The sequence below is a fragment of the Thamnophis sirtalis genome, unplaced genomic scaffold (assembly GCF_051295495.1).
Source record: "Thamnophis sirtalis isolate CommonGarterSnake01/CBP01778 unplaced genomic scaffold, rThaSir2_p1.2 scaffold_11, whole genome shotgun sequence".
Lineage (NCBI taxonomy): Eukaryota > Metazoa > Chordata > Lepidosauria > Squamata > Natricidae > Thamnophis > Thamnophis sirtalis.
The window spans coordinates 64298462-64323987 of NW_028261391.1; the positions used below are offsets into that span (position 1 = coordinate 64298462).

Here is a 25526-nt window from a genome sequence, read left to right on the forward strand (position 1 = left end):
TAAAGTTATTATTGACAGAAAAGAACTAATTTCTTTTTTTGTTGTTGTTTTTCTATTGCTGACAGTCAGTGAGAGAAATAAATAATGTATTGTCCACTTGAAAGAATATCTCCGTCAATTGGAAATACACTCATTTGGCTTCTAGCATTTCTTCAAGTATTGTCTTCATATTTATAGGCATCGCTTTCCAACCACAAGGCATAAAAATATTTCTGTTTACTTTTCAAATGAATCCTGTGGGTTTTCTGTAGCAGACCGCACAATATTGCCCATATAGCTCCGTTCATCCCACATCAATCTAGGAAAAAATTGAACATATGCTTGGAAAGAAATGGAACGCTTTGATAGCCAAAGACTTTTTTTTTTAAAATCAGTATTACAAAAATCCAAAATTCTCTGTGTTATCTGTAACTTTGTGATTTAATAGCTTTGCTATTTAAGAGCTCTCAATCCAATAATTGATCTGCTCCTAAATCAATAGGTTTTTTTTTTCATTCAAAGGTGAAATCAGCACAGAGGCCATTAATACCATCCCTAACTGCCTACAACCTGCTCGTAATTGAATTTACAGCTTATTTCACTTAATGCAGAGCAAGTGGCTTCTTGCCATGGGATGGTGTGCGCCCCATTTTCCATAAGCGCCTTCTATCCTCAAACATCCCCAGGCAACGAAGGCCAATTGAGATCATATTTCTTTACAAGGATTGGAACTCCCAAAGAGAATTTCCCAGCTTCCCTGATCACGCAAGTACCTGGGAGAATTCACAGCAGCAACAATAGAGATTAATAACGACAAATAAACATGGATTGTAAGCAAGGAAAATCACAGTGCGAGGGCTTCAACTTATGTAATGAGATTTAACAGAGGCCATCTTTTCCCCAACTCCCAGAGTGCCTAAAAGCTGAGGATTTTAGAATTTGGTCTAATAAATCAAGAAAGGCACCAGGTTAGAGAAAGTTGATAAAGCAACCTAGGATAATTATTTTGATACATATGGTGAAAAACCTACAACTGAGCCGAGGTGGCGCAGTGGTTGGGGTGCAGTACTGCAGGCCACTTCAGCTGACTGTTATCTGCAGTTCAGCGGTTCTAATCTCACCGGCTCAAGGTTGACTCAGCCTTCCATCCTTCCGAGGTGGGTGAAATGAAGACCCAGACTGTATGCTGACTCTGTAAACCGCTTAGAGAAGGCTGAAAGCCCTATGAAGCGGTATATAAGTCTAACTGCTATTGCTACAACATAGGCCTGTCAAACTGGCAGCCCACGGGCCGGATACATCACGAACAGGCCATGCCCACAAAAAAAATATCACCATCTGGCCCGTGACGCAATTGAGTTTGACATCCGTACTATAACAAAACTGCATGTAGTGGAATATATGTGAACTGGGACTATGAGATAAGACAATAAATTATCATGGCTTATCAATGTAACCTTATACAGTGCATTTTTTCAGTTAAAGATATATACAATAAATATCCAGAATATCAGTTTTCAAACTATTTCTCGGGCTCAGCAGTCTTTATACGCTATATAGTCAGAAACCTTCAAATCCTATAAAAATTTTCATTAAAATAAAGAATCCCTAAGCAACTATAGCAATAGCAATAGCAGTTAGACTTATATACCGCTTCATAGGGTTTTCAGCCCTCTCTAAGCGGTTTACAGAGTCAGCATATCGCCCCCACAGTCTGGGTCCTCATTTTGCCCACCTTGGAAGGATGGAAGGCTGAGTCAACCTTGAGCCTGTGAGATTTGAACAGCCGAACTGCAGAACTGCAGTCAGCGGAAGTAGCCTGCAGTGCTGCATTTAACCACTGCACCACCTCGACTCTTAAGGACTCAGTGGCTAAGTGGCTAAGACACTGAGCTTGTCGATCAGAAGGTCGGCAGTTCAGCAGTGAGTTCCCATTACTTGTCCCAGCTTCTGCCAACCTAGAGCCAGAAATGACTAGCACATATGTGCGAGAGAACCTTTACCTTTAAGCAACTATTCTAGAAGAATTATTAATCAGTTCCCTCCCTCACCAAATATTCAAAAAGTTTCCTTGTTACCAGCTCTAAACAATATCAGTCTTACCTATTCATCTATTACCATCTGTCATTTACTACTTTGCTAAAATGTTTTTTCTTTCCACAGAGCTGGAAAAAACCAACCAGCTTCTAAGAAGGAAATACAAACATGTTATTGAGTCTCCTTTAAGAAGCTGGTTTCTCAAGAAGGTGCAAAGAGGACTCCATACAGACTTGTTTAAAAAGATGTTTGGAGAATTGGATCCACAAATGGCAGTAGACATAAGATTGTTTTGCTATTGGAGAGATACAGGTTGATAGATGGAAGAGTATAATTTAAAATTAGCTAAACTTAGTTAAATCCAGTGATAAAAGGTATAGTTAAATAAAAATTGATCAGAAGAAAGGGGGGTAGGAAGGAGGGAGGGAAGCAAGGAGGGAAGGAAGGAGGGAAGGAAGGAGGGAAGGAAGGAAGGAGAGAAGAAAGGAGGGAAGGAAGGAGGGAAGGAAGGAGAGAAGGAGAGAAGAAAGGAGGGAAGGAAGGAGGAAATGTAGGAGAGAAGGAAGGGGGGAAGGAAGGAGAGAAGGAGAAAAGAAAGGAGGGAAGGAAGGAAGGAGGGTAGGAAGGAGGGAAGGAGGAGGGAGGGAAGTTGAAGGAGGGAGGGAAGGAGAAGGAGGGAGGGAAGAAAGGAGGGAAGGAAGGAAGGGGAGTAGGGGAGAAGAAACGAGGGAAGGAAAAAGGGAGGGAGGGAGGGAAGAAGTAGGACCGTTGTAAGATAAGATGGAGCTATGGGATGTTAAGAAAGCAATCTTCAAGTATATTGTCAACTGTAGGGAAAAATTGTTATAAATACATATTATTAATAACAGTTATGAGATCATATAATTATGAATGTATATATGAAATTGATAAAATAAAAAATTAAAATAATAATAATTTAAAAATTGATAATGATAGTAATGCATACAATGTTGAGCTGTTATGATAAGTAATAATTGGATATGAGAAGGGAAGGTTAGAAATATTTTTGGACTATATATAAAGATTATTAATAACAATAATAATAAAAAAAACAAAATTAGACACAGTTGGGTTTTAACTAATGGGGGAAAATGTTATGATATAGGATATAGGTAAATAAAGAAAGGATAATGATAATAAATTATATACATGGAGGATTAGAAAATTTTGGTATTAAATGTTATGGATGTTTAGCTAAAACAGGATATGAGGATTTAATGTTAATGGAGGATTTTATAAATAAGTAAATGAAATGCCAGCATGTGGTTATGTATTAAATCTTGGTATATTTTAGGATGAAGGACGTTTAAATAACTATAGTCAAATAAAAGTGGAGGCATGATGATGGTAATATAATAAATATCTGAGTTAAGATATTTGAATTAATATGAATTATATTTGATGACGGTGGAAGAGATGCACAAAAGCCTTTTGTAACCAGCTACAGTATGTAAAGAAGGAGGATTTGTATGCTTGTTTTGAAAAAAAAAAAACATTTTTACAAAAAAAAAAAAAAGAAGAAGCTGGTTTCTCTATGAATTTGGTTCCCTCCCCCCCCAATGTGCACATAAGGATGTCTTCATTTACATATGTTATATAATTATCAACTGGGACCTTATAGATGTTACTCCCAAAACCTTTAAATTGCAGGGAACATCAGCTTTCTTTTCCAAAGTAATTAACAAGACGGGAAATGTTTTGCACAAGCAAATAATCTCTTTGAGATTCTTAGGAAATCTTTTAGTAGTCTAAATGACTTCAACATTAAAAGATTAGAGTTAAAACCATATATGTGCTCTGCAAGTGGTTTTTATCCTAATGACATGTCTTTCCATCTTAAATTGCTCATCTCTTAAATAAGGAGTCCTAGTAAGACTTAAAAAGGCACTTGAAAGGTGAAAGGAGAAATATAGTCCAATAAATTTGCCAATTGGTTTTATTTAATTCCTGATTTTCTTGACTATAAGTACCTTTTTAGATTCTTGTTAGCAATCTGTCAAACATTCTTAACTTTCATAAAAAGTCATTTAAGTGTATTTCCATTTCCTTTAATGTATACATTCTTGGAAACCAGCACTTAATATTGGGATATTTCTGTAATTTGGGTGGTGGTGGGGGTGGTAATTGCATTAAAATATTCTAAAATGTTTTATTTTGGGACATACAAATGCATTCCAATTCAAATCTAGGCAAAAATTGGTTGCACTGTCTCAACAAGGAAATAATTTTTCCATCTCTATATTAAGGAGGTAATTAACACTGTAACAGATTTCTGAAAAAAAAATCAATAATTACTGTTGAGTAGAAACTCGCTGTCAAATACAAACTTGACTGCTGTAAAATACTGTAATAGCCAATGTTTTCCCAAATCAATTACAATGAATCCATTGACTGGTTTTAGGCCATACAACCAACTCTTTATTCTTTATGGAGCTTGGGTTAGGCTGAAATGGTATTTTCATTAACTGACTTCAAACATCACCTGATTTGATAAGGTGAAATGAGTACTGAAATATTTTGTTCAAAATTTGTCCAGTTAATCATTTAAACCAACTCTTTGTCAACAAGGTGGAGGCTAAAAGGACAATGTTCCATTGTTATTGTTCATGTGTGCTTTAACAATTCTTAGAATAATTATACTTAGGTACTTAAAGGAAAAGTATGCATCATCATTATTATTCTTTAGCAGCCAATTTTAAACAAGGTTTTTAAAAAAAAGGTTGACTGTGGATAGATGTTATTAATGATATAAAGAAGCTTTCCTTGTGCTTCTATGCTTATTTTATTCCTGGGATACAGCTGCAAAGTTAGAAGAATCTCTTTCATTTTAATCACAGTATAAAAACAATCTAAGACCACGTTTTTGTGTAGTGGTAAAGGTTAAAGGGACTGGGTTAGAAAATGGGAGACTGTACATTTGAAGCCAAATACAGGTAGTCCTCAACTTACAACAGTGACTTCAAAGTTACAACAGCATTGAAAAAAGTGACTTACGACCACTTTTCACACTTAACATTTGCAGCATCCCCTTCGCCATGTGGTCAAAATTTGGATGCTTGGCAACTGGTTCATATTTATGACAGTTGCAGAGTCCAAGGGCCATGTGGTCCTGTTTTGTGACCTTCTGATGAGCAAAATCAATGGGGAAGCCATATTCACTTAATCATGCTATTAACTTGACAACTCCAATGACCCACTTAGCAACTGTGGCAAGAAAGGTCATAAAATGGGACAAACTTCACTTAACCAATCTTTCACTTAGCAACAGACATTTTTGGGTTCAATTGAAGTCATACAATTGGATTACTGTAACGCACTCTACATGGGGCTGCCCTTGAAGAGTGCTCGAAGACTGCAGTTGGTCCAGAATGCAGCCGCACGAGCGATAATGGGTGTACCTAGATACACCCATGTTACACCTATCCTCCGCGAGCTGCACTGGCTCCCCATTGGTCTCCGGACACGCTTCAAGGTGCTAGTCGTTACTTTTAAAGCCCTATATGGTTTAGAACCTGGCTACCTGAGAGACCGCCTCCTGCCATTTACCTCCCAAAGACCGATAAGATCACACAGATTGGGCCTCCTCTGAGTACCATCGGGCGGTCAATGTCGACTGGCGACCCCCCGGGGGAGGGCCTTCTCTGTTGCTGCCCTGGCCCTATGGAATGATCTCCCCATTGAGATCCGGACCCTCACTACTCTTCCGGCCTTCCGTAAAGCCACTAAGACCTGGCTGTTCCGGCAGGCCTGGGGCTGTTGATTAGTATCCAGCCCCACTTTAATTAGTATGTATGTTGTGTAATTTTAAACAATTGTATTTCTATTTTTAATTTTTATATATTCCCTTGTTTGTCTGTAAGCCACCCAGAGTCCCTAGGGAGTGGGCGGCATACAAATGTCAATAAACTTCCAAAAAGTCAAGGACTACCTGTAGGTGACTCTGGGCCAGTCACTTGCTCTTAGCCCTAGGAAGAAACAAAGGCAAAACTGAAAATATGAATGAATGAATGAATGAATGAATGAATGAATGAATGAATGAATGAATGAATGACTCTCCTATCAAACAAATCATCTATGAAATTAACTACAGTTCCGAGAAAGTATTTCTAATTCAAAGCAGAAACTAGCATTTCTAAGTTGTTCCTCAAGTTGTTGGAATAAGATGTCCGGATATTTGAGACTGAATTTTTCTGACATTCCATGATATTCAAGCATTAAAATGAAATATATGGAGGGTCCTAATGTCAGTGTAGACACCTAATATTCTATGTTAATTGCTTTGGGTTTTTAATTTGCATCCTGACCTGAGCTTAGCTCCAAAAGATGTTGAAAGATACGGCTGTTTTAATGCTCCCAGCAGCACTTGGTCAACTTTGCCAGTATACACTAAAGCAGTAAAGGAAAAACCAAAGAATTCCAAGATCAACATCTACATAGAGAAAAGGGGCGACTATAACGCTGGCAAATTTTCCCCCTGGCTTGAACTTCTCAAGTGATGAATGAAGTGTCAGGAAAACATATGACAGCAATGCTTAGGGGAAAAAAACCGACACAGAAAGTGAGTTATAAGTTGCATGAAAGATAAACAGAATACTGTATGTCTGGCAGAAATTCTGAATTGGGTTATAAACTAAGGAAACAGGTTCTTGCCAATGTTACTGTGCCAGTGAATTCTGCCTGACCAGTCTTGTTTTGGCTGCATATGAATAGTTTATGGTATTTAACTAATTATTTCATCAACTATTGCTACATCCGTCACTCTGCTTTCTTTGATCAGAAAAATGTATAAATTGGGGCTCAGCCAGCATAAACACGGAATATCACTATCCTCATAGTTGATATATATTTATTTATTTATTTATTTATTTATTTATTTATTTATTTATTTATTTATTTATTAGACTTAGATATGTTTCTATTTGAGCATTATTTTCTTTCTTGATAAAGATATGGCACAAATTTCAGTCGCAAACATTTGAAGAGTCCTGTAAGGAGTTATTTTTGAAGTGCACACGAACATCATCATTCAACATGGATAAAATTATGACTGCAATTATGGTCATACATTGAGGACTACCTATATACCAGCAAACAGATCAGATACTGCCAGAAACAGTTCAGGGAAATTCATTATTTTATACCAAGGATTTCTACTGGCAGGTTTGTATAACTGATAAAAACGGTTCACCGACAAATGCGCGCACGACAAAAGCGCGGCAACAAAACCACGGTGAGATAACCGCGACTTTGAAATCGCGCCCACAACAGCGCGCCGACAACAGCGCGCCTTCAACAAACAACGGGGAAACAACATAATAACCCTAACCCTAACCCTGAACCTAACCCTAACCTTAACCCTAATTGCGCTGTTATCGGTGCGATTTCAAAGTCGCGGTTATCTCACCGCGGTTTTGTCGGCGCGGTTTTGTCATGCGCGCATTTGTTGGGTCACAGATAAAAACAATGATGAAACAGATATGAAAACAAACTGTCACAATAGTCTTCCAAGGTTTTAGGATTACAATTCCCACTCTTTATTCCTAACTTCTCAAGCAACACCTGGTGGTATTAATTTGAGGAAAGCTGATTTACATCAGGCCAGAAGCTGAATTTGGCCTGAATGAACGAGGCAGCCCCCGTGTTCTTATCTTAAGGCAATAAGACATCATTTGTAGCTCCTCAGAGCTGTTCCAAATATTACCAAAAGTTTTTAATGCAAGAAAGGATGGTGTCATATAAACAGAGAATCAGATTAATCCCATTAGATCAAATTAAATTTAATCACATTCATGTACACCAAACTTAGCTTTTATCCTAGGCTCAAGTACTCACAAATATTGAGGGCAGGCCTTGGACCAAAAAAGAATCCTAAACATGAGCAAAATAAAGATTAAAGAGCTGCATCTGTTTTTCAGTAAATTCCTGTGTCTTCATAAAACAAACTCATTTTTAACTCATGTTTTCTGGAATAATTCTTCTTGCATTAATTAAATTTAGTAATTTATTTAACCAATTTTGTGTGTGTTATATACACATTCACACGATGAAAACTTCAGTATTTCCATTCATTAATACTGAGAGTTTCTTTTAGCTGTATGTATGGTATAGAATAAGTTTATCTCTAATGAATCAGGTGAAACAACTTATCTTCTCTGCTGCAGGCTATCAGCTTCTGCACCAAGAAATTCCAAACCCTGTGATCTGTATAAATTGACTAGATTTATACTGATTTAGTAACCTGGTATAATTTATCTTATTTTGTGTAATTCATCCTGATTGTGAGTCATTGAAGAGGGAGGAATATAGCAATGCGGGAACCCATGTCCCAGCCCCATGATTTAAAACTGTTTCGCTTGGTTCTGAAAAAATTCTACCAGTTAGTCTATAAGACAAAGGTAAAGGTTCCCCCGCACATATGTGGTAGTTGTTTCCAGCTCTAGGGGCAGTGCTCATCTCCGTTTCTAAGCCAAAGAACCAGCGCTGTGTGAAGATGTGTTCTTGTGGCCAGCATCATGACCCGACAAATGCACGCCCGACAACAGCGCGCCGACAAAACCGCCGTGATAAAACCGCGATGTTGACAACGCACCAACAAAGGTGCGCAGACAAAACAGCGCTGACAGAAGCGCGATTATGGTTAAGGTAAGGGTTAGGGTAAGGGTTAGGGTTAGGTTCAGGATTAGGTTTAAGGTTAGGTTTAGAGCGCGCTTCTCTCGGTGCGCTGTTGTCAGCGCGCTTCTGAGCTCATTCGTCGGTGTGATTTCAAACTCGCGGTTTTCTCCCCGCGGTTTCGTCGGCGCGCTTTTGTCAAGCGCGCATTTGTCAGTGAACCGGCCGGCATGACTCAATGCCGAAAGTGCACGGAGTGCTATTACCTTCCCACCAAAGTGGTCCCTATTTTTCTACTTGCATTTTTTTACGTGCTTTCAGATTGCTAGGTTGGCAGAAGCTAGGATAAGTAACGGGAGCTTACCCCGTTACGTGATGCTAGGGATTCGAACTGCCGAACTGCCGATCTGAACGATCGACAAGCCCCAACATCTTAGCCCCTGAGTTAGTCTATAGACAAGAGCTAAAAACCTCTATTTTAACAGGGAGAGATGATCAGGACACAAATATCCTATTTGTGATACCACAGATACAACCTATTGTTTATAAAAAATATCCAGAGAGTACATATGACTATTAATTCACTGTTGTGCTTTGCCAGTAAGCAAATGTTATGCCCTGAGAGTCAATGGCAAAACAAGGAAACAATTGTATCACAAATATAAGTGGGGCCAGCCCTAATGAACAAGGAAGGCCTCGTTTTATTTCAACAGCTGCCAATAAATAATTGCTACCCCCCACATAAAGCTCTCTCGTATGCTACACAAAACCAGCTTTATTTGCAGAGCATGGATAAAGAACAAGCCAGCAGTATGAGACAGAACTGGTCCCTCGAGGTACCATGTTTCAGCTGTCACTACTGAAAATCACGCAAACTAAAACATGTTAACTTCAAAGCAAGCTGGTATAAGACATATACAGCCTTGCTGTTTTATTATAGTTGTGTTTAAACTGAAAGACAGATGATATCTGCTGTGAAAACGGGACGATTTTTGCAAAAAAAAAAAAAAACAATGCGCAAACTTTTCTTAACACCATCCCTTGAAGAGTTGCAATCTTCCCCGTGATGTGAAAAAGATGACATAAACGTTGTGACTGATTTGGGTGTCTAGAACTTTTTAAAATTTATATTTGCTCTTCAAGGTAAAAATCATATAGATTAAGAAAGCATATGAGCTAATAAAGGCGATTTCTTCCCACCCACCCTCCCACTGCCAAAAAGCTTTATCCGATAGCAGATGCAATTTGCAAGTCGACAATGCAACATGAGTTTCTTAAACAATCACACAAAGCAGCCTGTTTCCCACTATTATTTTCTCAGCGGTTTAGTCAGGCTATATATGTGTGTGTGTGTGTGTGTGTGTGTATGTATATATGTATGTATGCATGTATGTATATATGTGTGTATATATACATATATATATATATATTTGTGCTGATAAATAAATAAAGGGAGACTAGTATAGATCTATTTCAAGCTATTTAGCTCTCATCAGCTAGCCATACCCTTGCTGGGAATCGAACCTGTGACTTTATACACACACACACACACACACACACACGCACACACATATATATACACATATACATATATATATGTATGTATGTATGTATGTATATATATATATATATGTGTGTGTGTGTATATATATATATATATATATATATATATATATATATATATATATATATATATATATATATATATATATATATATATATATATATATATATATATATATATATATATTTATATATTTATATATTTATATATTTATATATTTATATATTTATATTTAGTGTCACAACCCCTGGTAAGCCCCAATTATGGGAGGAAGCTAACTCCCATAATTGGGGCTTACCAGGGGTTGTGACACTAAATATATACCTTCTTCCCTGGCTTCAGCTGATAAGGAGGAGACCTGTGGCTTAATGGCTAAGACGATTGCCTAAGATGCAATACAGTACAGGTTCGAATCCCAGTAAGGGTATGGGTAGCTGATGAGAGCTAAATAGCTTGAAATACATCTATACTAGTCTCCCTTTATTTATTTATCAGCACAAATAAAACACACACACACACACACACACACACACACACACACACACATATCAGCCTCCCATGCAATGAAAATGGAAACTTAGCATAAGATAGTATTCACTGTGGGGAAATTATCAGCCTCCTGGCTACTTTTATAGAATGAAAAAAAAGATTTCACGAGCCAGCGGAGCTTTATCAGGGTCCCAAACCATATTGATCTCTTTCCATTTCAAAGCTGAAAAATGTGACCAACGTATTGGTATGGCGCGAGACGGAGGAAACTTGCTTTAAGTAATTTCAGAATATACAACATCTAATATGCAACTCAGAATTGCTATGGGTACAGAAATTAGAATGATCTTCTAAGCTGTATAATAGAGGTGTCCAACTTGGCAACTTTTAAGACTTATGGAATTCAACTCCCATGCTGTCTGGTGAATTCTGGGAGTTGGAGTCCAGAGGTCTTAAAAGTTGCTAAGGTTGGACACCCCTGCTATAGAGTCTCAAAACAAGAACAGAACGATAGATGGAAGAGCATAATACAAAATTAGCTAAACTTAGTTAAATCCATTGGTAATAGGTATAGTTAAATAAAAATTGATAACGATAGTAATGTGTACAATGTTGAGCTGTTATGATAAGTAATAATTGGATATGAGAAGGGAAGGTTAGAAATATTTTTGGACTATATATAAAGATTATTAATAACAATAATAATTATAATAAAAAAACAAAACTATATAGAGTTAAATTTTAACTAATAGGGGGGAAATGTTACGATATAGGATATAGTTAAATAAAGAAAGGATAATGATAATAAATTATATACATGGAGGATTAGAAAATTTTGGTATTAAATATTATGGATGTTTAGCTAAAACAGGATATGAGGACTTAATGTTAATGGAAGATTTTACAAATAAGTAAATGAAATGCCAGCATGTGGTTATGTATTGAATCTTGGTATACTTAAGGATGAAGGATGTTTAAATAACTGTAGTCAAATAAAAGTGGAGGTATGATGATGTCAATATAGTAAATATTTGAGTTAAGATATCTGAATTAATATGAATTATATTTGATGACGGTGGAAGAGATGCACAAAAGCTTTTTGTAACCAGCTGATATACTTTTTACAATATATGTTTGTTTTGAAAATAAATAAATAAATAAAAAATTAGTTTAAAAAAAATAAACAAGAACAGAACAATTGGAAGATAAGATACCCCAGGAAGATGATGACTGGATTTGGCCTGGGAGCCAAACCCTTAATACCCCGTCATCTTCTCCATTAAACTTTGCCCTCAGATCATCATCTGTGCATCAGGGAAGTACAGAGATGACTTGCTTAGGCCAGTTAATGCAGAGAAGCATCCCCAGTTTATTTTTAATGTTTGTATAAAATATATAGAAAATGCATTTCTCCAAACAAAAAGGCACAAGGTGACCAAATAAGGGACATGCTCTGTAGCATTCCATTTGGAATTCATTCTCTGACAAAGAAAAGAGGTGATTTTGTGACCCAAGGGTCCAGGTGTATTTCTGGGAGTCACGCAAATGCCTTTTATTTCAAAAATAGGAAAAAAAGAAGAATCAGGAGTCTGAGATTATTTCGTTTTCTATTAATACTTGGAAAGATTCTAGGATAAAATAACAAAGCTGTTGGGTCTGTAAATATCTTGGAAGCATTTGTGGTCACGGCAGAGGTGGGTTCCTACCAGTTCACACCTATTCGGTAAAACCAGTTCGTCAAATCTACCGAACTGGTTAGAAGAGGTTCCCCCAGTGGACCCGGAAAGCAGGCCACACCTAGAGAAGAGGTTCCAAAAAATTTTGAAACCCACCACTGGTCCTTGGATATGATTATTCTAGACTATCATGCTCCTATTTATAAAACTCAGTGCCTCTGTGAAAGATAAGGATGACTACTGCGTTTGTGGTGCAATTAGAACATTGCGTGTGTTGAAGTTGTTTTAACGCAAACCAAAGATGCCTTTTAAAAAACAAGTTGACATCCTATTCTTATGCCTGCCAGTGCTGTGTGTGAGGTAATTTAAGGTGGTTCTGACAAGTGTCGTCGGCATCTTCATATCCGGTCACATGGGCAGCAAGCCACTCCCATCCGGTCACATGGGTGGCAAGCCACTCCCATCCGGTCACATGGGGGGCAAGCCACTCCCACAAAGGAGGCCACACTCACAGAGTAGGTTCGAACAATTTTTGAAACCCACCACTGGGTCACTGGGTTTGTCAAAAACGAGTCTTGCCAGATTAACTGTCGTCTTTTTCAACTGTACAACTTCCTTAACAGATGCTGGGAATGCTGTAGTCAGAACATATCTTACATTTGACAAAGTACCTCATGACGGTGATTAGGAAGTACAGTTAAGTATAGTTTAGATAATCTGACAATCAATGGCTACATAACCAGATGAAATAAAATTATATCTATACAGCATTGATTCTTTTCTCTGTCCATTCCTGTTACAATCCTGCTTTTCTTTGTTGCTTAGTCTTCTATTATAGCCTGTTACCAGTTAGGAGTAGTTTAAATTTATCCAAATCTGATCTAAAATAAGGTAAAATTTCTTTTATATTTTAAGTCTGTTTAAATACAATGCAAAATCATTGTATTGGATAATCTATCTGCCCACTGGAAAATTATTGGAACGCACTAAGATATATGGACTGATAGAATACAGTTTGGAAATGATATTTAAGGGTTATTGATAATGATCCAGATTGGGAGCAATATGCTAACTCTGTAAACTGCTTAGAGAGTACTACAAAGCACTATGAAGCGGTGTATAAGTCTAAGTGCTAGCTAAGAATTATCGCTATCTAAGAATTATTGCAAGAACATACTTTAGTCATAAATGGTTTTATTTTTTTAATAAAAGCCCTTTATTTTATTTTTTTATGACTTTATAGTCCCAATTCGTATAGAATCAGGACGACTGGATGGAGCTGAACATTTACTTGCCTGATGACCATGTTGAGTTCACAGCAAATATTTTTCTTTGCACCCTCAGGGAGAAACATCTGGTACCTAGGATTGAACTTTCAACCTTCTGAGTGGGAGGCAAGCATCTTCACCACTAGGCCACCACACCACTCATGTCACACTATGTATTCCATTAATCAGTTCTGGAATTATTCTACATTCACTCTTTCACAGATATATAATAGTAAACAGTAACATTTGAACATCCACAAATGCCTTAATTTGTTTGTCTAAAATTGAGTAACATATTTGCTTTAATCCAACAATGAGCTACTTTTCTTGGTTGTGCTACAATCATAATACTTAGGAAATGCTGCAGGTTTGGGATGCAATAGCAATAGCAGTTAGACTTATATACCGCTTCATAGGGCTTTCAGCCCTCTCTAAGCGGTTTACAGAGTTTGCATATTGCCCCCAACAATCCGGGTCCTCATTTCACCCACCTTGGAAGAATGGAAGGCTGAGTCAACCTTGAGCCGGTGAGATTTGAACCGCTGAACTGCAGGTAACAGTCAGCTGAAGTGGCCTGCAGTACTGCACCCTAACCACTGCGTCACCTCGGCTCTAGGAAGTGGAAAGTTGGAAAGTTAATCTAATGGGTAGGTGATAAGTGCTAGGCATGCTCCAAATCAGCATCTACTAATGGGTCTGAAAAGCAGCACAGTGTGAGTAGTTCAACCTTCATTCAAGCTGAACCAGGAAACAAATTGCTCTTATCAATATTAGCAGGTAAAATGGGAAAATTGCATATTGCATTAGAATCACAAAAATAGGAGATGGGGGAAGGGGGGAGGGAAGCATTCAAATTAATATCATATAATATTTTTTAATCTTTCCCCAGACCACAAATTATCCCCATGGTGTAGCTCCACATATTGTCTTGTTCTTTGTCATTAAAAACACCGTTAGCGCTATCAGAATCAGAGATTGAAAAATCTCATGCAGACTATGAATACATATAAAGATATGGAAATCTACTTGAAACAGAAAACTCCCCAGCTGGCTCAAACAAAGCAAATTAAGGACATAAATAACAGCTATACAATTTACCTGCAGATTTCTAGCCTGCAAATATTACATTATCACACCTGCCATTTTCAGAAAATACCTTATTATTTGAATTTGACGAGAGAAGAGTTCATTTTAATTTTTTTCGTTATGTCCATTGCACAAAATCATTTTGAAATTAGAACAATTCCTTAAGATCAAACAGAAGCAGGCACCAGATAATTATTATTAATTAGCTCCCCCCCAAAAAAAAAATTCTTTGTTTTTAGAAACAAAGACAATTTTGAGTTAAGAATAAAATCACATCATAAAATTAGTCAGAACATTATATAAGTCAAAACATTACGGCGTCTAGCTCAAGACTACCCTTTTCCCTGAAAATAAGACCCCGATAATAAGGCCAATCGGGCTTTTGAGCGCATGCACTCAAATAAGCCCTCCCCCCAAAATAAGCCTTCCCTGAAAATATTGCAACACAGCAGCAGCCATGAGGTCACCACACTCGCTGCCTCCTACACCTCAAAAATAATAAGCCCTCCCCAAAAATAAGGCCAACTGCTTATTTCCGGGGACCCTGTCTTATTTTTGGGGAAACACAGTATCTGGGTATCTACTGCTATCAAGTAGAAACACTCTCCTCTCAATTAATATTGAGACCATTTACAGCCTCTGTCTGAATCAGGTACTGGTGATTGTGCACAAATAATATAAAAATGTTCCTCCTGTGCTAATTTCTGATTACAGAAATGTTTCCTTGTGCTGGCTTATTATTATTTTTTTGCACAGAAATCAAAGGAATATTGGGTTAATTCACTAATTCCAATTCATTTATACATTAGATTATGCTCTATCTCGCTTCCGGCAAGGATGTATCTTTCTATCTAACTGAAATTTCAAAGATCTTCACACCAGTTGTATTTGCAAACTCGTAGTCAATACAATATTGTTGTGGTCAGCCCATAGTCGCATGATTGTTACTTCCAGCTTCCCTGCCAGCTTCTCACAAGCAAAGTCAATGGAAAAACCAGCATGAAGTCAGAAGTAATTCCCTCTTACACTTCCTTTTTTATTGCCTGCAACCATTCTGTTTCTCTGTTTAGGAAAGGAAATGTGTTTGAAATATTGGGTCATGAGATGTCTTGTTCACTATATAAATATAGTTTGCTCTAGCAAGGATAGCTTCTATTTTAGGCCACACAGATTTCTTACATAAGTATCTCACCGACTCTATAAATAAACATGTCTCCCTATAGATTAAAATTAAATTTATTTCTAAGTGATTTTCAGTTCTCAACAGCAATGCATTATAAAACCCTTATATAGGCCCTTTGAATACAAATGTCAAATAAAAACTCTCTACCTATCAGACATTTATTATGTTCCATGAAAAGACGGACAATTTCAGGAAGACAAATAGCAGTTATTTGACAGAAGGATGTCCTTCAAAATAGATGTTAAAATATCTTGCAAAGAATTAATGTATAAGACCAATCATACATTTTGGACACAGAGAAGTTACACAGAACAAAAATCAGTTTTTCATATAAGCATAGTTTTTTTTGAAAAGGCATTTCAGGATGAAGATAGAAAATATTTAACATCGTTATGCATGCTGTATTTTAAGAAGGACGTTGACAAACTGAATCAGTTCCAAAGGAAAGAATCATAAGAAACCTTAATAATACTAATGATGTTGATGAAAAAGTTGGAAACACTGCCTTCATTTAACTAGGAAAAGAGAAATGTTAAGGAGAAATATGACGGCTATCTTCAATATGAAATAATGTTGTGTTGATGAAGAACATTTGTTGAAGTATTGTTCCAAAATAGTAGATAGGAAACTGTTCTGTCCCCACTTCTTCACTCGTTCAAAGACGAAAGGCAGACAGACTTAAAAGGAAATAACTTTATCAGTCATGGCTTCCGCTGGCTGCGAGCCCAAAAATAAACAGAAATAAAGTCTCGGGCAAGTAGATAACAGAATGCAAAAACAAAGATCTCTTACGGCAACAACAGGTGTATAGAAAGAAAACAAATCACTTCTCCAAGTGTCTCTTTGAATCAGGGTTACAGAAAGCAAATCACTTATCCAAGTGCCTCTCACAAACTACGACTGATGAACGATGAACGTTGACTTCTGCAACCAGGGCGTGGCACCATCAGTCCTTTTATCTTCAGAAGACCACACTAATGAGACCCAGCTGCATTGTTATTCCTGCATCCCAACTCAACTCACAGTAAACTTCTGCTGAAGTTTAAATGTTCTGATATTATAGCCAAATTTGCAATGTTAATTGCTCCAATAGTTTTGAAAAGGGGTTCACTGACAAATGCACGCACGACAAATGTGCGCCAACAAAACCGCGGCGAGAAAACTGCGATGTCGAAATCGCGCCAACAAAAGCGTGCCATCAACAAACAACACGAAAACAACGTAATAACCCTATCCCTAACCCTAACCCTAACCCTAACCCTAACCCTAAACCTTACCCATAATCGCGCTTTTGTTGGCGCGCTGTTGTGGGCGTGATTTCAACATCGCGGTTTTCTCACCGCTGTTTTGTAGGTGCGGTTTTGCCAGCGCGTTTTTGTCGGGTCACGTTGAAAAGGTAATTAGCAATTGCTACACTGTATCATAATAATTGCTACAATTAGTAAGAAAAAATATCTTCAGCAAAAGAAGATGCAATTTACTCTAGGTATTCAGAGTAACATGCCCAGAGAATCTATTCATCACAGCAAAACTGAAATTGGCAATGGAGCTGAAATGGCATTGTCCTGTCATGCATCTTGTTTGGATGCCGCCCCTGTTTTGTCTATTTTCCTTTCCTTTAAAGCATTCTTCATCAGCCCCAAACCAAAAACAAAGAGACAACTATTAAAAGAGGAAGAGTGGGTTGAACTTATTAATGTTTCTACACTGTTTTTGGTTTGGCTCGAAATGAAGACAGATGAAGGTCTCAAGCCAAGGGAACAGCCAAGGATTTCTAGAAAACTTCTTAAGCTATCACGAACAAATGCTTTTTGGCTGCCACTTTACAGTATGTCAGTATGTCAGGCATCTGGCAGCGGCTCTCAAGAATTGGCCACTCTTCTTCATACCAACTCAGCAAAGAGACTATACAGTATTTGTGCTTAAAATAGAGGCAGCAGGCGGGTACGGTTCACTTTCATTTGTGCATTTCAGCTACCTACTCTAGAATCAGTGGTGGGTTTCAAAAATTGTTGGAACCTACTCTGTGGGTGTGGCCTCCTTTGTGGGAGTGGCTTGCCACCCATGTGACCGAATGGGAGTGGCTTGCCGCCCATGTGATCGGATATGAAATTATGAATTAGTACTTAGGTCGGTCCAAGTAGCTATTCAGAAACTCTGGCATTGAAGCATGCAAGTCTTAAAACTGTCAAGTTACAAGATCCTTGCCAGTGGTGGGTTTCAAAAAGTTTTGGAACCTCTTCTGTAGGTGTGGCCTGCTTTCCGGGTCCACTGGTGGAACCTCTTCTAACCGGTTCAGTAGATTTGACGAACCGGTTCTACCGAATAGGTGTGAACTGGTAGGAACCCACCTCTGAGTTACATTCAAAGTCACAACACATCTCAAAAAACCTATTTATGACCCAATTTTGAAGTGAAGATGGCCACACCCTGTGGTCATGAAATCACATTTTGGGCATTTGGCAATTGTCTCCCCTTTATAGCTGTTTGATGACTGTGATTTTTGACATCTTTTTGAAGGATTCTGATATCTACTTCTAATTTTCAGCAAAAAAACAAAAAACAAAAAACCAAACCCTCCCATTGGGTAATATTGCTTAATGACCTCCATTCCATGTTCACTTAATGGCCATGGCATTCATTTAATGACTGCCATGAAAAATGTTGTAACTTAAAAATCACAACCACTTATGAACATAATTCAGGGTTTATCATTGTAAATCAAGGACTACCTGTGTTTTGTATTGAAGAACAATTTTGGGAGTATTGTTTTATTATTAATTTTATTAATAATAAAGCCTCGTCTATTAGGGAATGGAAATCAAAGAGAGTTGTTAGCACATTCTCTCCTCATAAAAAACAAACATAGCCTGAAGTGAATTACATTTATGCAGGCTTTCCTCTTAATAAACAAATACATTATAATTTCACGGTGACTGTTCAGTTCAAAATAGATTCTCCTAAAATTTAAAAAGAAACTAATGGTCTGTAATTTTAAAGGTAGATTAAAGCTTGATTTAAGACTGGTTGTATAACCTTGGATTCATCAAAGGCCATAAAAATGACCTTTAAAAAAAAATTGCTATTAAACTATGTGATATTCTAAGTCAACTAAGTTAACAATTTCAGATCCATTTACTTTCTGAACCAGAGTGAACAAAAGTTTAATACTGAATAATGAATTTAATATTTAATATTGGCTAGCTGAATTTCAAAATATAATAGCTGAAGTTTTATCAGTTTTATCTCAGCTGAGTTTATGCCCTGTAAAAGAGCATAAAATCCAATCCAGAAAACAGCAGAACTAGTAAGAAAAAAAACAAGCAATTTCAGCAGAATGATAAGATATCTTAAAGGCCTTACCTAGGGGAAAGGCTACAAGATTTTGGACACTGCTTAGCAGACAAAATTACATGCACAAGGTTCGAACTCTCTTAAAGCTCTATAGCCATGATGGAGAACCTATGGCACAGAGGTGACATACGGAGCCCTCTCTGTGGGTACACGCGCCATTGCCAGCTGCTGTTCTGGTTTTTGATGCGCATGTGGTCTTTATGAGCGCTGAAGTGCCAGAAAACTCCCTCAAAACCCCCCCAAAACCGGGTGGTTTGGGGGGGGCATTTTCAGGCCATTTTTTGGACCGAAAATTGCCCCACAACGGTCCCAAAACTGGCATATGTACACCAGTTAGCTGGTCTTTGGTTTTCCTGTGCTCCGGCTCATACACGCGCATTCCGGTTTGGGCACTCAGTGCCGAAAGGGTTCGCCATCCCTGCTCTATAGCCAAGATCACCCAAGGAAGTGGATTCTACTGCACTGTGTCACAGGGAGGAGCAACTAAAGAAGCTGAAGATCTTAGAGATCTATTACATAAACATGGGAAAAGATGTTTCTACAAGTAGTCGAAGCAGTGCGCTATCCTTGAAAAGTGTTCGGAGACTGCAGTTAGTCCAGAATGCGGCCGCGCGAGCGATATTGGGTACACCGAGTTACACCCACGTCACACCTGTCCTCCGCAAGCTGCACTGGCTACCAATTGGTCTTCGGACGCAATTCAAGGCCTTTAAAGCCCTACATGGCTTAGGGTCAGCGTACCTTCAAGACCTCCTACTGCCACATACCTCCCAGCGGCCAATAAGATCCCAAAGATTGGGCCTCCTTCAGATGCCGTCAGCCAGACAGTGTCGGCTGGCGGGCCCCCGAAGGAGAGCCTTCTCTGTGGCTGCTCCGACTCTTTGGAATCAGCTACCCCCAGAGATCCGGACCATACCCACTCTCATGGCCTTCAGGAAAGCTGTAAAAACCTGGCTGTTCCAGCAGGCCTGGGGCTGTTGACCTCACTGTTGAGGTCCAGCCCCGATTAGAATGAATGTATGTGGGGTGTTGCGATTTTAAACCGTTTTTTCTTTCTTTCTTTTTCTTTTTCTTTCTCTTTTTTGTAAGCCGCCCGGAGTCCTCCGGGATTGGGCGGCATATAAATTTTATAGATAGATAGATAGATAGATAGATAGATAGATAGATAGATAGATAGATAGATAGATAGATAGATAGATAGATAAGCCTCAAGCAATCTGAATTGGTCTCAGAAAGAGAGCTAGCAGGTAAGAAAGATTGGTATAATATGATTGTATCAGCTGACTCCAATTAACCACCTAATTGGATCTTTCTGAATTCTTTGAAGTTTTAGAACTGTTTCCAAAAGGGAGGGTACCAGCCTCACTACGGTAAGACTGTCTTTGGCCACGACATGGCGGATATCTTAACAGGCTTATTTGTGTTACAGATAATAATTTTTTGAGAGTTTGCTTGGTACACACTGCTCTTACAAAATGAAAAGAGATTATATTGACCATGTGAAGGAGGGTTCAGAATAACCAGGCTATTAAACTGCACCTGTCATGCTAATATCATAGCTACTTCAATCCAGGAAACTGTAGGAGGATGCTAGAAGTATTTCAAGAAACTGAAATCAATATGCCTTATCATTATTATTTTCTTATGAATGCAGAATTTAATGATCATACCCTTTTGCCACTGGCACAGCATTACACTGCCCACAAGAGAGTGGGTTATAACATAATTTATACCTAACGCAACCAGAGAATTAATTCTCTTGTTAGGATAAACAAATAGTCAAACACATAGCTTCATCCACAAGCTATTTTATAAAAGGTCAGTGGTCATATCCCCGATTACAGAAAATTAAAATATAAACTGGTGCAAATCAGATAGGATGGAATTATTGTCATAAGAGCAGGGGTGGGTTCCTACTGGTTTAGACTGGTTCGGATGAACCGGCAGTGGTTTGACAGCCTGGGTTGCTGGCACCCGCAGCGACCCAGGCCTGCCACACCCCCAAATCGGTTCCCTGGGCAGTACCGTGGGTGGCGCCATCTTGTTTTTCAGTTCTACACATATGCAGAACAATTTTAATTGCACTGTGTATGCGGGTGAAGCATGCACATGCGCAAATTGGCAGTAGTGCCTGGCGGAACCCACCCCTGCATAAGAGGAATGGCAAATAGATTGATCATCTGATTGTTCTGGTTGCATGGTTTCCAATTTAGTTACAGAATAATATCATAAGTTAATGTTGAGATGCAGTCTTTACAGAGATTTTAAAGTTAATAGTAGGATTACAGAGATATTTTAAAAAATAGAAATATGTACCCAGAAACACCTTTATCAAGAATTGAGTTTGCAAGCAACACTGCTTTTCATCTGTACCTCATCTGTACCTCTGGGCTATTAAGTAATAATAATCAGAGAGCTAGAAAAATAATTATTCTGTTGTTTTCATTATATAACAGTCCTTTTTTCAAACTGAAAATAAACGGTAACGGTCAAAAATCAATACTAGTTTCTGAGAGTCTGATAGCATATGTTTAATAAACTAATAATGATCAATACACTATTATTAGGTAAATAACGTTTCATTCTTGGAAAAAAAAATACCTTAGTTTATATAATATAACATTCAACTGCAAAGTTATTCATCTGCAAAACTTTTCAATTTGGATTTTGGCATTTCTAGATAAGTTATGAAAAAACTTATGGTACTGACCCATGGTCAGTCACTGAACAGCCAGAGTAAGTCCTTCCAGATGTTGAATTCCCATTTTCATCATCCCTTACTATTATTCAAGCTGCTAGAGCTCATTAAAAACTTGGAATCCAACCACATTTGAAGGATCTTACATAGTCTGCTCTTGCTAGAGACAGCAGTAATCTAGATAGGCCAATGGTAAAGCCTCTGGATCAGGAAATTCATTTCTTGGAATATTGTTTAGTACAAGTGGTTTATAATAACAGTTGTTACTGCTCCAGGAAACAAACTTTATTTGTTTCTTTCAGGGAAAATGCATGAAAATTTGAAATACACAATAAATGTGATAGCAAACTAAGTTCCTTGTAACAACCGAATGCTTTTCTGCATATTATTTCTGTCCCTAAATACATTTTAAAAACCAATATACCTGATAAAAAATGTGGATCTAGAGATAAGAAGTAGAATGCTGTTAGATTTCCTTATTTTGCTAGAGAGAGTTTCAGCTATTAAATGAGAACATTTAAAACAAGAAAAAAGTCCCAGAAAAAAAGGGTGGGGGGGAAGGAGGTTACAGATCACAGACCGTGACGAAAGTAAATATAAATAGACTTGAATATCACACAAGCCGAAAGCTTACAAATATGCACTAGCAGAGGGAGCTCATATGTCAGAGTAGGAGGCTATGAGGTGCTGCCAGTACTCCATGGAGAACCTTTACTCACACTAAGGGAGTTTAAGTAACAGGAGAATTTCATGAAAAATATTCTCCATCACAATGGACTCTTCTCCCAACAAGGATGAGTCTTATGTCCCACCAGGCAGCTGACAGAATTAGAGCATGCATGCACAAGGGAGCACAACGGAGACTGTAATTGTAAAAAAGAACATTTCTTGAGAGTATGGGAAAAAGAGTTCCTTGATTTAAAAATACCTCAAGACTCTCGGTAGAAATTCAAAGCCAGATAAGTACGATTGCCCAAGTTTTTATTTCTAGAAACACTAAAAGTATTATCTGAAAATTACAATTTTATGTGAGTTTTCTTGTTTTGTTAATATTTGCGCTTCAGAATATAGAAGTATACTGTATATAGTTGTGTCGGCATGTTGTTGAATCATAGGAAAAGGACTCTTGTAAAAACTATTATTGGGAAATTCAAAAAGTACCACTCAAATAAGCACAGATAAATACCTTGATCAGAAGGATAACAATGCATCCCTCTGAAATTTGAAATCACCATGAATCTATGAGAAATGCTAGTGCTTAATGGGATATAGTTTCAATTTTTGCATATGACAAGAATGTAATTTACACAATGGTAAAGGAAAATAATTCACAACAAACTTATCTCATTTCAATTTAACGTGCACCAGAGGTGGTATGCACACACCTCAGGTCTGACCAGTTCTGGAGAACCGGTAGCGGAAATTTTGAGTAGTTCGGAGAACCAGTAAATACTACCTCTGACTGACCCTGCCCCCATCTATTCTTTGCCTCCTGAGTCCCAGCTGATTGGGAAGAAATGGTGATTTTGCAGTAACCTTCCGCTAGAGTGGGTGGGGATGGAGACTTTTACAGTGTCCTTCCCCTGCCTCACCCATCAAGCCATGCCCACCAAGCCACGCGACAGAACCAGTAGTAGGTTTCCAAGTTTAATAGAATTTGTATGCCGCCCACTCCCATTGGGACTCTGGGCGGATCACAACAAAACAAGAAACACTTAAAGTTTAAAAAATAGAAATAAAAATACAATATTAAAATTCACATTACTCATTCCATCTAAGCGGGGCTGGATATCAATCAATAGCCAGGTCTTGACGGCTTTACAGAAGGCCGGGAGAGTGGTAAGGGTCCGGATCTCTGCAGGTAATAGCAATAGCAATAGCAGTAGACTTATATACCGCTTCATAGGTAGATCGTTCCACAGGGCCGGTGCAGCAACAGAGTAGGCCCTCCCCCGGGGAGCCGCCAGCCGGCATTGTCCGGTTGACGGCACCCAGAGGAGGCCCAACCTGTGCGATTTTGTTGGTCGTTGGGAGGCACGTGGCAGGAGGCGGTCTCTCAGGTAACCAGATCCTAAACCATGTAGGGCTTTAAAAGTAACGACTAGCACCTTGAAGCGCGTCCGGAGACCAATAGGGAGCCAGTGCAGCTCGCAGAGGATAGGTGTAACATGGGTGTATCTAGATACACCCCATATCACAGTAGTAAACATTTTTGAATCCCACCACTGACCTGCACTAATACCTAGTAAGAAGAAACAAACCAGATTAACTATGTTAGCAGTTTTGCACATACTTGGGAGAATATGGTAGTGTGAGTAGGCCTATATCTTAGACCTTACTATACCTTAATTAGGGGGTCCCCCCCCCCAAACTATTATATTTCTGACATTTCTTATTTAGAATTTTTGCTCAAAGCACATACTTTATATTTCATTCAAGAACTGCAATTCAGAGCATACTACCACTCCCTCTACATTTATACTTACAAGTGAAGCTTGAAATATGGCAAGCCAGAAAGGAGTGAGTTAGTATTTAAAAACAAACTTTGGAAAACCTCTTTTACCCCCCCCCCCAAAAAAAAAAGGTTTTCAGATGAGGCATGAAATGGGTCTCTGGGTCTACTTCTGTTAAAAGTGTGACCTATGCATTGCTTTAGGTATAATAATTTTCAAATACTGACACACCAAAAAGAAGCTAAATTTATTTGCTCCCCTTGCAGCTGGAAGTATTCAAGTGACATCATAGTAAAGCATACACCATTTTAGAAACTGTTGTGGTGGTTAATGTAATAGACTGAAAAAGGTGAGTTTGAAAATTAACATAGTACTTGGACTGGGTTCAGTTTAATGAAGAAGTATGAGCCCAAAGGCAAAATGCACATTAACTGAACTAATCACATTTGGATTAGAAGAGAAGAAAGAATTCAGCTTTCTTTCTTGCCTGAAATGAACTTTAAAGAAAAGGGATCTAGAATATCTTATGTTGGCTGAATGGTTTAAAAATTAGGTACACAACTTACTAAGAGTTCTTTTTTTCCTGTTTGCTACCCTGAGATCCTCTGACAAACAGGCAGTTAAACAAATATTAAGGAAGCAAAGAAGGTAGGTAGGTCTTAGTAGCTGGATAGTACCTGACTGGCCTCAAAATCTAACCCATGTTGGACTTGATACTTAAATAGGAGGCTAGATTGGATAATTATAAAACGTCATAGAAAATGGAAACGAAAAACAACTTCTTTACTGTTGCCAAGAATGGAAGAATATATTCATGTCATTATGAGTTGACATCATGAATACATTCACTAAAGATTCAAAGGCATCATTATCTTTTCAAGGGCCAGAACATAATTCTCAACCAGGAAGAATTTTTGAGTTTTTCAACAGATTATTCCACCTCAGTCCACTCTTAATAGTAAAGGCACACTGACATCCTCTTCACCCAAAAAATTTCACAAACACTCTTTTTTAATATTTACTAATAACATGCCCTAAATATTAATGAATGAAGATTATTGCTTCTGAGTAGTAATAACCTAAATTTATTTCTTACTTCTACCATGACA

At 38.0% G+C, this 25526-nt stretch overlaps 1 protein-coding gene across 3 annotated transcripts in view; it reads right to left on the minus strand.

Annotated features, from left to right (window-relative positions):
• FAM53B (family with sequence similarity 53 member B) overlaps positions 1-25526 on the minus strand; it is a 141579-nt gene that overhangs the window by 21131 nt on the left and 94922 nt on the right. The window lies entirely within an intron of this gene.